Consider the following 9,787-nt stretch of genomic DNA (forward strand, 5'->3'; position numbering starts at 1 on the left):
GTGCATTGTGCAAACACTGACAGAAGACATCATCATTATTAAGATGTGTATGTTTCAATAAAGTCCTGATCCCTCGGAGACTGGACAATTTATCTCAGCTTCTCAATAATAAGATCCCGTAGGACATGGAATAAGGATGTAATAATTGCATCTTGAAATTTCCACAACCAATACAATTGGTCTCTAGGCAAAAAAGGTTTTAGAAATAGCTGCCCGTGATGACAAGAGATTAGATCATGCTGGAGCTGGGAGTCATGTCATGCTACTCTGTGATGGGACATGGTCCCCACTTCACCACAATTGCACCATCTCTCTGGGCACTAATTGCCCCACCATTCTGGCACTCTCAGAATAAATCTTAGAATGCCCAGGACCCCTCTCATCCCTAGAGGACAGAGTTCAGGCACACTGGCAAGGTGTGCGTGTAAGGAAAATTCACAGACATTTTCAGGTTGTAGCTGACCTCTTGAAAGCCAAGGACAGCATTCTTCAGGGATGTCAGCTCTTCACACCAGGAATTTCTAGGTCTCCAATTCAGATCTATCCCATGGTAGGAGTGACTCCAGTTCGTTACACTTACATGGCTGCTTCTGTGTCTTATATGTAATGAGTTTAGTGGGTCTCAGTCCAGCTGTCAGTGGACAAGTGTCCACAGGGGCGGTCCTAGACTAGCTGCCAGCAACTGGCACCCTAGGCGAACCATGCAATCAGAGCCCCCCAAACCCCAAGGGCAGATATAGGCTCAGGTTTTTGGTAAACTGAGAAACATTTTACCCCTTTTTTTCCTTTTAATGTTTTTTAATTTTTTTTTAAACCAGAGGCTTAATTATTTGGTTTGTCTGTCCCTCTGTCCAACCGATGTTTTTGAGATCAGATAAAATAGAGACACGAAATTTTCAGAATAGATTTGTACATGACAGCTAGATGATATTTCAGTCCAATTTCAAATAAAAATGCATTAAAAATGTTAATTATTTTCATTATTACAAATCCCCAACCATCCATTATGCTATCCTGCTTTAACTGCCATTACCGCCACATCCAATATAGAAAGAAATAAGAAAACTCTTCAATGAACTTTAACCTGTATTTACAAAACACTCTGAATAAAAAACACTCTGTGCTCTTAAAAATGACTTTTCTTGCTTTAAGTTTTGAAAATTCAGTCACTAGTTCTTTTAGATCCAGTTTTCCAGCTATTTCATGCTCTATTGACATTGTGGCAAGTCCAACAACTCTCTTGCACCATTGTTGAATGCGGGTATGTTTTTATCAATTTTAACTTTGAGAAGCTACCTTCCCCACTAGCTAAGGAAACTGGCAAAGTTGAAAGAATACATAGAGCTATAAAAGTGTTTGGAAAACTGTCTGTGAGTTTATTTTCACAAACAAACTTCAGTACTTCTTCAGGAGTGGAATGTTTCTTAAGTCATCTTCAAAAAGCCTGAAGCTCACTACACAAATCTGTAACATCAATGTCTTTTGAATTTTCATGAGTCAATGCCGACTCCAGTTTTATACAAAATTTTCTTATCTGTTTTGCTGTTTTCTTTTGCAAGCTGTGGATATCATATAGAAAGCCAAATACTTACTCTAGCTGCTGCATCTGTTGAAATCTTTTATCAACCGAGTGAATAGCAGTATCAAGAACTGCGAAGCAGAAATTCACTTTGAACCTTTGTTTTGGGTTCTGAATGGGTGTGTTTCATACTTCATACGAAAACTGCTGTTTCTTTTGCCGAATGCGAACTGGCTCTGGTTCAAATTCTGTCAGAAAGTCTCTTTCTTCAGCAAGCTCGAGAGAATCTACCAGTGTTCTTTCGAACCCTTCATCACTTCTGAATTCCTCCAGAATATTTCAGTTTGCTGCAGTTTTTGAATAGCAAAATGTATGTTCAAGTCATTTTCCTGAAGCTGCTTACTAGTGAGGTTAATCTCGAAAAGGATATTATACCATTAAATGAGTGAAGTCACAAATTTGAACTTGGAAAGGCCACTTGCAAGAGCTTCTGCATCTGAATGTGCCGTATTGCCAGATGATCCAGTAAAGGCAGTATCATCAGAAATTTCAATTATGGCATCATAAATGTTTCCAAGTTCATAGCGAAGAGGCTTCAAAGCATCAATGTGACTCTCCCATCTTGTCTGTCTAAGTGGTTTTATAGTTAGAGAAGTCACATGGTGAGTCAGAATCTCCCAACGGCGTGTTGAGCCTGAGAAAACACATAAACACCTTGCACCATGTCAAAGAAACTGTGTGCTTCCAAACAGCATCTAGCAGCAGCAGCAGAGGAACCACAAGGAATGAAAAAGGCCCTAGGATTGATTTCCATCATTCTCCTTTGCACACCATTGTCTTTACCCTACATATTACTCCCATTATCATAGCCTTGGCCACGTAAGTTTTCAACAGATAATGATATTGTTTCAAGCTCTTGTAAAATAGTTTCAGTCATAAATGCTCCAGTCGTTTCCTTCCATGGTATGAAACCCCAAAAACGTGCCTTTATGAGCACTTCAACATTATCTTCATCTGCAAACTTTTCCATATCCACAAAACGAATGATCGTCATTTGTTCAACATGACTCATATCTGGTGTACAGTTGAGTATTATTGAAAAGTATTTTGCAGAATGGTCAGCTTCTACAAATTTCTTTTTAATGGCATTTGCTAGGATTTGAATCAGTTCATTCTGCATATTTTTTCCTAAGTAATGAACCTGTGTTTCATGATCAGTTGATAGCATTTACATAGATGCTCCTTCATGACTGGATCAAACAAAGCTAGGTATTCAACAAATATTAAAAAGTTTCCATTACCTGGAGTGTATAATTTTTCATTTCTACCACAGCCGCGGAATGCTAAATTTTGCCCACCGAGAATTCTCACTGAAGCAATCAGAGGCTCTAATATTTGTTGCCAATATTCTTCTTTTCCCTTGATCACACGTAAATTTTCTTCATTGATAGTTTTTCTTTTTTTAACTGTAATTCAAGTTCTTTCCAATTTTGAAAACATTCCAAATGTTCTGTACTTTTCATGTGAAGAGAGAATTGAAGATATGTTTTTCCAGTCTTTTGAACCATTTTCAGTCAGTGATGTACCAATTGCATGATTTCTAAACAACTTGTAGCAAAAGCAAAACACTGAGTCCTTCGACACTGAATATTGTAACCAGTTTTGATGAATTTCTTCCCCATTAATGAGTTTCCTCTTGTAATGCTGAGCAGAGAATTTTCTTTTATTTCCATCTTTAGGGAAGGGAAATTCATGAACTTGTTCGGGTCCATTTTTCATATGAATTTACTGCACCCTGTCCTCACATCTGGGCCATGAAGCTGGGTCCCCATACTCTAACTTGTTTGTAACTTCCTCATCTTTCTTCCTTCTATTTCATTTACTTCAATTTCTGCATGTGTCTCTGAAGGTGAATAAATTTTCTCCACTTCCATATCAGTCTGATGCTGTAAGCTGCCTTCATCTAGAAGTAAGTTTCCATCATCTTGGGTTTCCAAACTGTTTTTTTTGTGGATGTGAGCTACCCTCATCTCAAAGTAATATACCTTCATCTTGATGTTCCAAACATACTTCCATGTGGATGTGAGCTAACCTCCTCTCTGAGTAAAATTCCTTCATCTGGATGCTGTGAACTGCATCCATCTTTATTTGGATTAAAGAGAAGATATTTCAGGAAGGATCCCTGCTGTTTTGCTTGGTCCTTTTCCTTCTCAGCCTTTCGTTTACAATACTCACCTCCTGAGGGTTTTATTTTTCCTCTTTCTGCCATGGGGCATTTGAATATTGTTATGTACTGTGCTCCCAATTGCAAGCATTATAGATGGCTGACACACCACATGGGTGGCGATTTAAACCACATTGCAGCCATCCCAACACGTCTTTTCACTGTTAAAGGTTCAATGATTAGTAACATTCACTCACTTACCTATTAAAACAGTTAGATACAGCATTTACATATAAACAAAATGACCTTTTCGATGTTGTAGCCTGACATTGGTTGCTTGGAAAGTAATCCCCTTCCTCACCGTTACCTGCTTGGAGTGTGACATCATCACTTTCATAGTCTATTAAGCGTTAAAGCTGTTACTTTTCTTTTATGGACCTTATTTATTACATGTGAACCAGTTATAATAAAGAAAAGTTCATAATTATATAGCCCGATAATAACGCTAAGGTTTAATAATGCTAAAAGATACTCATATTTTGGATTTATAATGCTGAAAGATGTTATTATTTATTCTTTAGCACCAAGAAACACAATTTTCCACAGTATTCACTTGATTCTTAACCATCTACCTGTGACGTGTTAAAATGACTGTTTGACATGTATCAACTCACGATATCTCTGCTCTACATGAATTTCTGGTTATGTGACCTTGATGTATATTTGAGCTAGGTGTCACTAACATTGCAGTTCTTGTCACTGGCGGATGTGTTTCATTGTGGCTGAGTTATTGCTTATCAAAATTGTGGAGTGGGTCATCTTGACCCTACGTCACAAATTGAAAAAAAAATCTCTAAAATATTATTTATTTTTGCAGTAAATAAAATATTTGACATATTAATAAAATCTCAGAAATGTAGAGAAATGAATTATAATTCATATTCCCTCCGTACGCACATGGGAATTGAAATGATATCTTCATTATTTTATTTGTATTTCTTTTCATTTTTTTCTTCTTTTTTTTTTTAATTTGATTTTTTCCTCGAATTTGGCTCCCCATTTAACTTGGCACCCTTGGTGACCTCCTAATTTGCCTGTATGGACGGGCCGCCCCTGAGTGTCTATATCTAAGGCAGATTTACCAACAGCCTTGGAGCGAATTTACAGCCCTTCAGCAAATGCATAATAGAGGCCAAGGGCTACATTTGAAATTCATACTAGTGTAACACCCATCTCCCTTAGGCTGCTTTAAAAATCCCAGCCTAAACCTGAAAAGGCCTTGTGTGGTGCCTAGGCCTTGAGTGTGTTTCACCCTGAAGGATCATGGAGATTGAACTAGCTTGGGACACCCAGATGCAGGCTCCCCGAGGCAGGGTTGAGGAAGGTAGGTGGGACAGTGTGCCAGAACACTCAGCACTTCCTCATTAGCCAGAGCTTCTTGATGGATCAGTGGAGGAATTCTTTCCCTATGCACAGAACTGCACTACTGCCTTCTCTAATCCTGATTTTCTTCACTGTCCTTTGAGACTTCGAATATTGGCCATAGACAAGTTAGGACCCTGAAGGGAATGGTCTCAGCATTTACAGCCAATGTTTTTTTGCCTGTGATTCTCTCCAGGAGTTCTGGTATAATAATAATAATAATAATAATAATAGTTGGTTCATGGCCAGGATTTATTGGTGACTCATGGAATTTTACAAAGCAGCTTTCCCCCTTTTAGGCTTAAAAATCTTGTATGCTGGAGGGTTGTATGTTTAAAAAAAAATTCTCCATGATGTAATGCTAAGGGATAATAAAATCTTTCTGATTTGTCAATATATCGACTCTTCTTCTGGCGGCCTCTGGCTTGCACTGATGTTCACCCCCTAAAGAGATCATATGTTTAGAGCAGATAACTGAGCATCAGGGTCAATTTCTCTCTCTGGAATAGGAATGAGGAATAGGTCTAGTGGTTAGATTGGGAGGCAGGAGGGGGGTCAAGACTCTTGGAATCAATTCCTGACTCAGAGAGAGAGGTGGGGTCTAGCGATTAGTTCAAGGGATAAAAGGGAATCAGGACTCCTGGATTATTCTCCCAGATCTGTAAGGAGAGTTGATTCTGGGTTTTTGGCATTAACTATGGAAGAGGAGTGTGATCCACAGCTTAGCTGCACCCTGACATAACAGAGTGATGTAGATGTTGCCATAGTTAACTGTTTCCTTGCTGATTAAAGTCCGTCAGGAGGTTGTGATGGTCCCCAGGCTTTGCAGTTCCCAGTACGCCTCATTCCCTGGCTGGCATGCTTACCAGTCTCCTAGGCTCCCTAGCAGCCTGACTGGATGGCTCCCTGATTCCCAGGTGCAATGCACTCAGGAATCCCATATCTCCGTGCTCCTAAGAAGCCCCAAATCTCAGGGGTGCCCATTCCCTGGCTGGCAGTCTGTCTGGGCCATCAGGCTCCCTGGAATGCCCAGCTTCATGGACTCATCTTAAAATCATAGAATCACAGAATACCAGGGTTGGAAGGGACCTCAGGAGGTCATCTAGTCCAACCCCCTGCTCAAAGCAGGACCAATCCCCAACTAAATCATCCCAGCCAAGGCTTTGTCAAGCCTGACCTTAAAAACGTCTAAGGAAGGAGATTCCACCACCTCCCTAGGTAACCAATTCCAGTGCTTCACCACCCTCCTAGTGAAAAAGTTTTTCCTAATATCCAACCTAAATCTTCCACACTGCAACTTGAGAGCATTACTCCTTGTTCTGTCATCTGGTACCACTGAGAACAGTCTAGATCCATCCTCTTTGGAACCCCCTTTCAGGTAGTTGAAAGCAGCTATCAAATTGCCCCTCATTCTTCTCGTCTGGAGACTAAACAATCCCAGTTCCCTCAGCCTCTCCTCATAAGTCATGTGCTCCAGCCCCATAATCATTTTTGTTGCCCTCTGCTGAACTCTTTCCAATTTTTCCACATCCTTCTTGTAGTGTGGGGCCCAAAACTGGACACAGTAGTGCAGATGAGGCCTCACCAATGTCAAATAGAGGGGAATGATCACGTCCCTCTTATACAATGACCCTACTTGTACGGCCCAAAATGTCGTTAGCCTTCTTGGCAACAAGGGCACACTGTTAACTCATATCCAGCTTTTCATCCATTGTAACCCCTAAGTCCTTTTCTGCAGAACTGCTGCCTAGCCATCATGGCCGTCCCTAGCTATTCTGCTGGGGGGAGGGAGCGGGGGGGCTGGCCCCAGGCCTGTGGAGGGGAGGGCCCCAGGGCTCTGTGGGGGAGGAGCGAGCCACAGGCCTCCGCTGGGGGGGGGCAGGGCTGGCTTGGGGGCCAGGGTGGAACCACCCCCCAGCACTCACCAGATGCACGGCTGGGGCCGGGTTGCTGCACTCCTGCCACCAGTGAGTTCAGAGCCCCAGCCCTGCTGCAGAGCTCAGGAGAGTGGGAGTGGGGCTGGGCAGGGGGGGGGGGGGGGGGGGCGGGGGCGGGGAAGGGATGGGGGCCCTGGAGAAGAGCCGGAGCAGGGGCTGGAGCAGCACGCAGCTGCGCAGGGCACCAGGAAATTTGGTGCCCAAAATTTCCTGGTGCCCTATGCAGCTGTGTGCTTTGCGTATGGGTAAGGATGGCCCTGCTAGCCATTCAATCCCTAGTCTGTAGCGGTACATGGGATTCTTCCATTCTAAGTGCAGGACTCTGCACTTGTCCTTGTTGAACCTCATCAAATTTCTTTGTCCCAATCCTCTAATTTGTCTTGGACTCACTCTGCCTGTTCGATCAGCCATCCAGCCTCCCAATGTCCCTGGGGCCCTTTCCACCTGTGGGCTGCTGGGAAGTCAGGGCTCCCAAACGTCTCACTCCCAGGGCTGCCTGGCTCCCAGAGCTCCTCATTCTCCAGCTTGTGGACTTCCACAGCTCCCACTGTCCCTGAGAGCCCCTTCTCTCAGCACTACCCACTGCATGGCTCACAGACTTCCCATGCCCCTAAGCTCCACAGGCTGCCCAGCACTCCAGCTGTTCTCCGCACAGGGCATTTTTGAAAATATGGTCTTCTACCAATGGCTGCAATTTAAAAGATAAAAGAGCCATTTTAATATCTGGTATTTACTCCTCATGTACTCATTATTACTAGAATACTTATTATTATCACTCCCAATTTACAGATCGAGAACTGAAACACAGAGTATAAGGACTTGATTTTCAAAGGAGTCTAAGGGAGTTAGGTGCAAAAGTGGATTGGGGCATCTAACTCTTTTAAAATCCCGTGAAAAATTTGGTCTATGAAACTTGTCCAAGGTCAAACAGGAAATCTGTGGTAGAAGAGGAAATATCTCTCACTCTCTCTCCCCTCTCCCCATATAATCTCTCTCTCTCTCTCCAATTAGCTACTTATTCTTATTATATTATTAGCACCTTATAAATCTTTCTATCATGTATTTGAGTGACAAGTTTTTGGAAAATGTCCTTTTTCAAAATCAACTGAATCTATATGGCTATCGATATGTCAGAGGAAGTAGGATCTTTTTCTGACTGAATTTTGAACACTTCAGAACAGATTCTGAAAGGTATTCAGTCACCTAGTGAGATTTTCAAAAGCATCTAGGGCACCTAATACACACTCAAATCAATGACTGTTAGGTGCTTTTGAAAGTCCAGTAGACACCTAAAATACTTTAAAAACCTTGCCCTCTGTGTGATTCTTTATCCTTTGCTGCCCTCTGGTGCTCATTTGATTTCATATAAAATTAGATCAGTTTGAACTCTCTGCTTTCTCTTTACTGGTTTAGTACACTTCTTTTGTGAATAGAGCTAGTTGAAAATGTAGAGATGGAATAGTTTTTTCCCCTGAAAAGTGCTAATTCAACAAAATCAAAACTTTTTTTTTTTGTGGGAACATCAATTTTGTTCAAATTTTCTACAGGAAAATAGGATCAAAATGTTTCACTTTCACTTTGTTACTTGGACTATTCATTGAAAAGAAACAATTTTCTAAGGTTGAAACAGAACAGTTTGTAACAGTTCATTGTGTGAAAAAAAATCAAGATTTTGCCTTTTCAGGATTAAATGACATTTCAAAATCTTGGCATTTCCTGTGGGATTGAAATTCAATTTTTCAGACAGGGAATTTTTAGTAGGGAGGTGCTGTCCTTTGAATGGTGGTAGAGTTTTCTCTTAGTACAGATGGAAACAACCCAGCATATTAGAGAGAAATGTCACCTAGTTGAAGTCTGCTGAGTTCAGTTGGTAGAGGCAGGTAGTGCTTTGCAAGAAGGTAGCCCTGTTCTCACAGAATTGGGTCCCTTACCGAAAGTTGATCTGAGTAAATCTGAGGCTGTTGCAAATCTGTTCAGTTGTGGCAATCAGTTGTGATTCCCAAGATGAGTGTGTAATAAAGCAAAACACAAAACATTCAATAAATTCTTGGAATATTTAGCAGACACATTTTTGGTTCAGAAGGTGGAGGAAGTAACCAGGGAGACAGTCATTTTAGACTTAATTCTGACTAATAGGGAGGAATTGGGTGTGAAGCAAACACTGAAGGGAATTTAGGTGACAGTGATCATGAAATGATAGATTTCATGATTCTAAGGAAAGGAAGGAGTGAGAGAAGCAAAACAAGGACCATAGACTTCAAAAAAGCAAATTTTAGCAAACTCAGATAACTGATAGGTAAGGTCCTTAGTGAAAAATATCTAATGGAAAAAGAAGTTCAGGAGAGCTTATAGTTTCTCAAAGAGACAATATTAAAGGTGCAGCAACAAACTATCCCAATGCAAAGGAAAGATTGGAAGAGTAGTGAGATGCCAAGATGGTTCCACCAGGAGCTCTAAAAAGGAATTGTACAAAAAGTGGAAACATGGACAAGTTGCTAAGGATGAGTACAAAAGAATAGCATAAGCAGGTAAGGACAAAATCAGAAATGTTATGGCACAAAATGTGTTACACTTGAGCAAGGAATATAAATGTCATAACAAAGAGGTTCTATAAATACATTATGAGCAAGAGAAAGATGAAGGAAAGGATAGGTCCTCTATTTTAGTGGGGAAGGAGAGCTTATAATGGATGACATCAAGAAGGCAAAGATATTTAATGCCTATTTTGCTTCAGCCTTCACTAAG

Source organism: Terrapene carolina, unplaced genomic scaffold, assembly GCF_002925995.2.
Source record: "Terrapene carolina triunguis isolate 2854851 unplaced genomic scaffold, T_m_triunguis-2.0 Scaffold51605, whole genome shotgun sequence".
Classification (NCBI taxonomy): domain Eukaryota; kingdom Metazoa; phylum Chordata; order Testudines; family Emydidae; genus Terrapene; species Terrapene triunguis.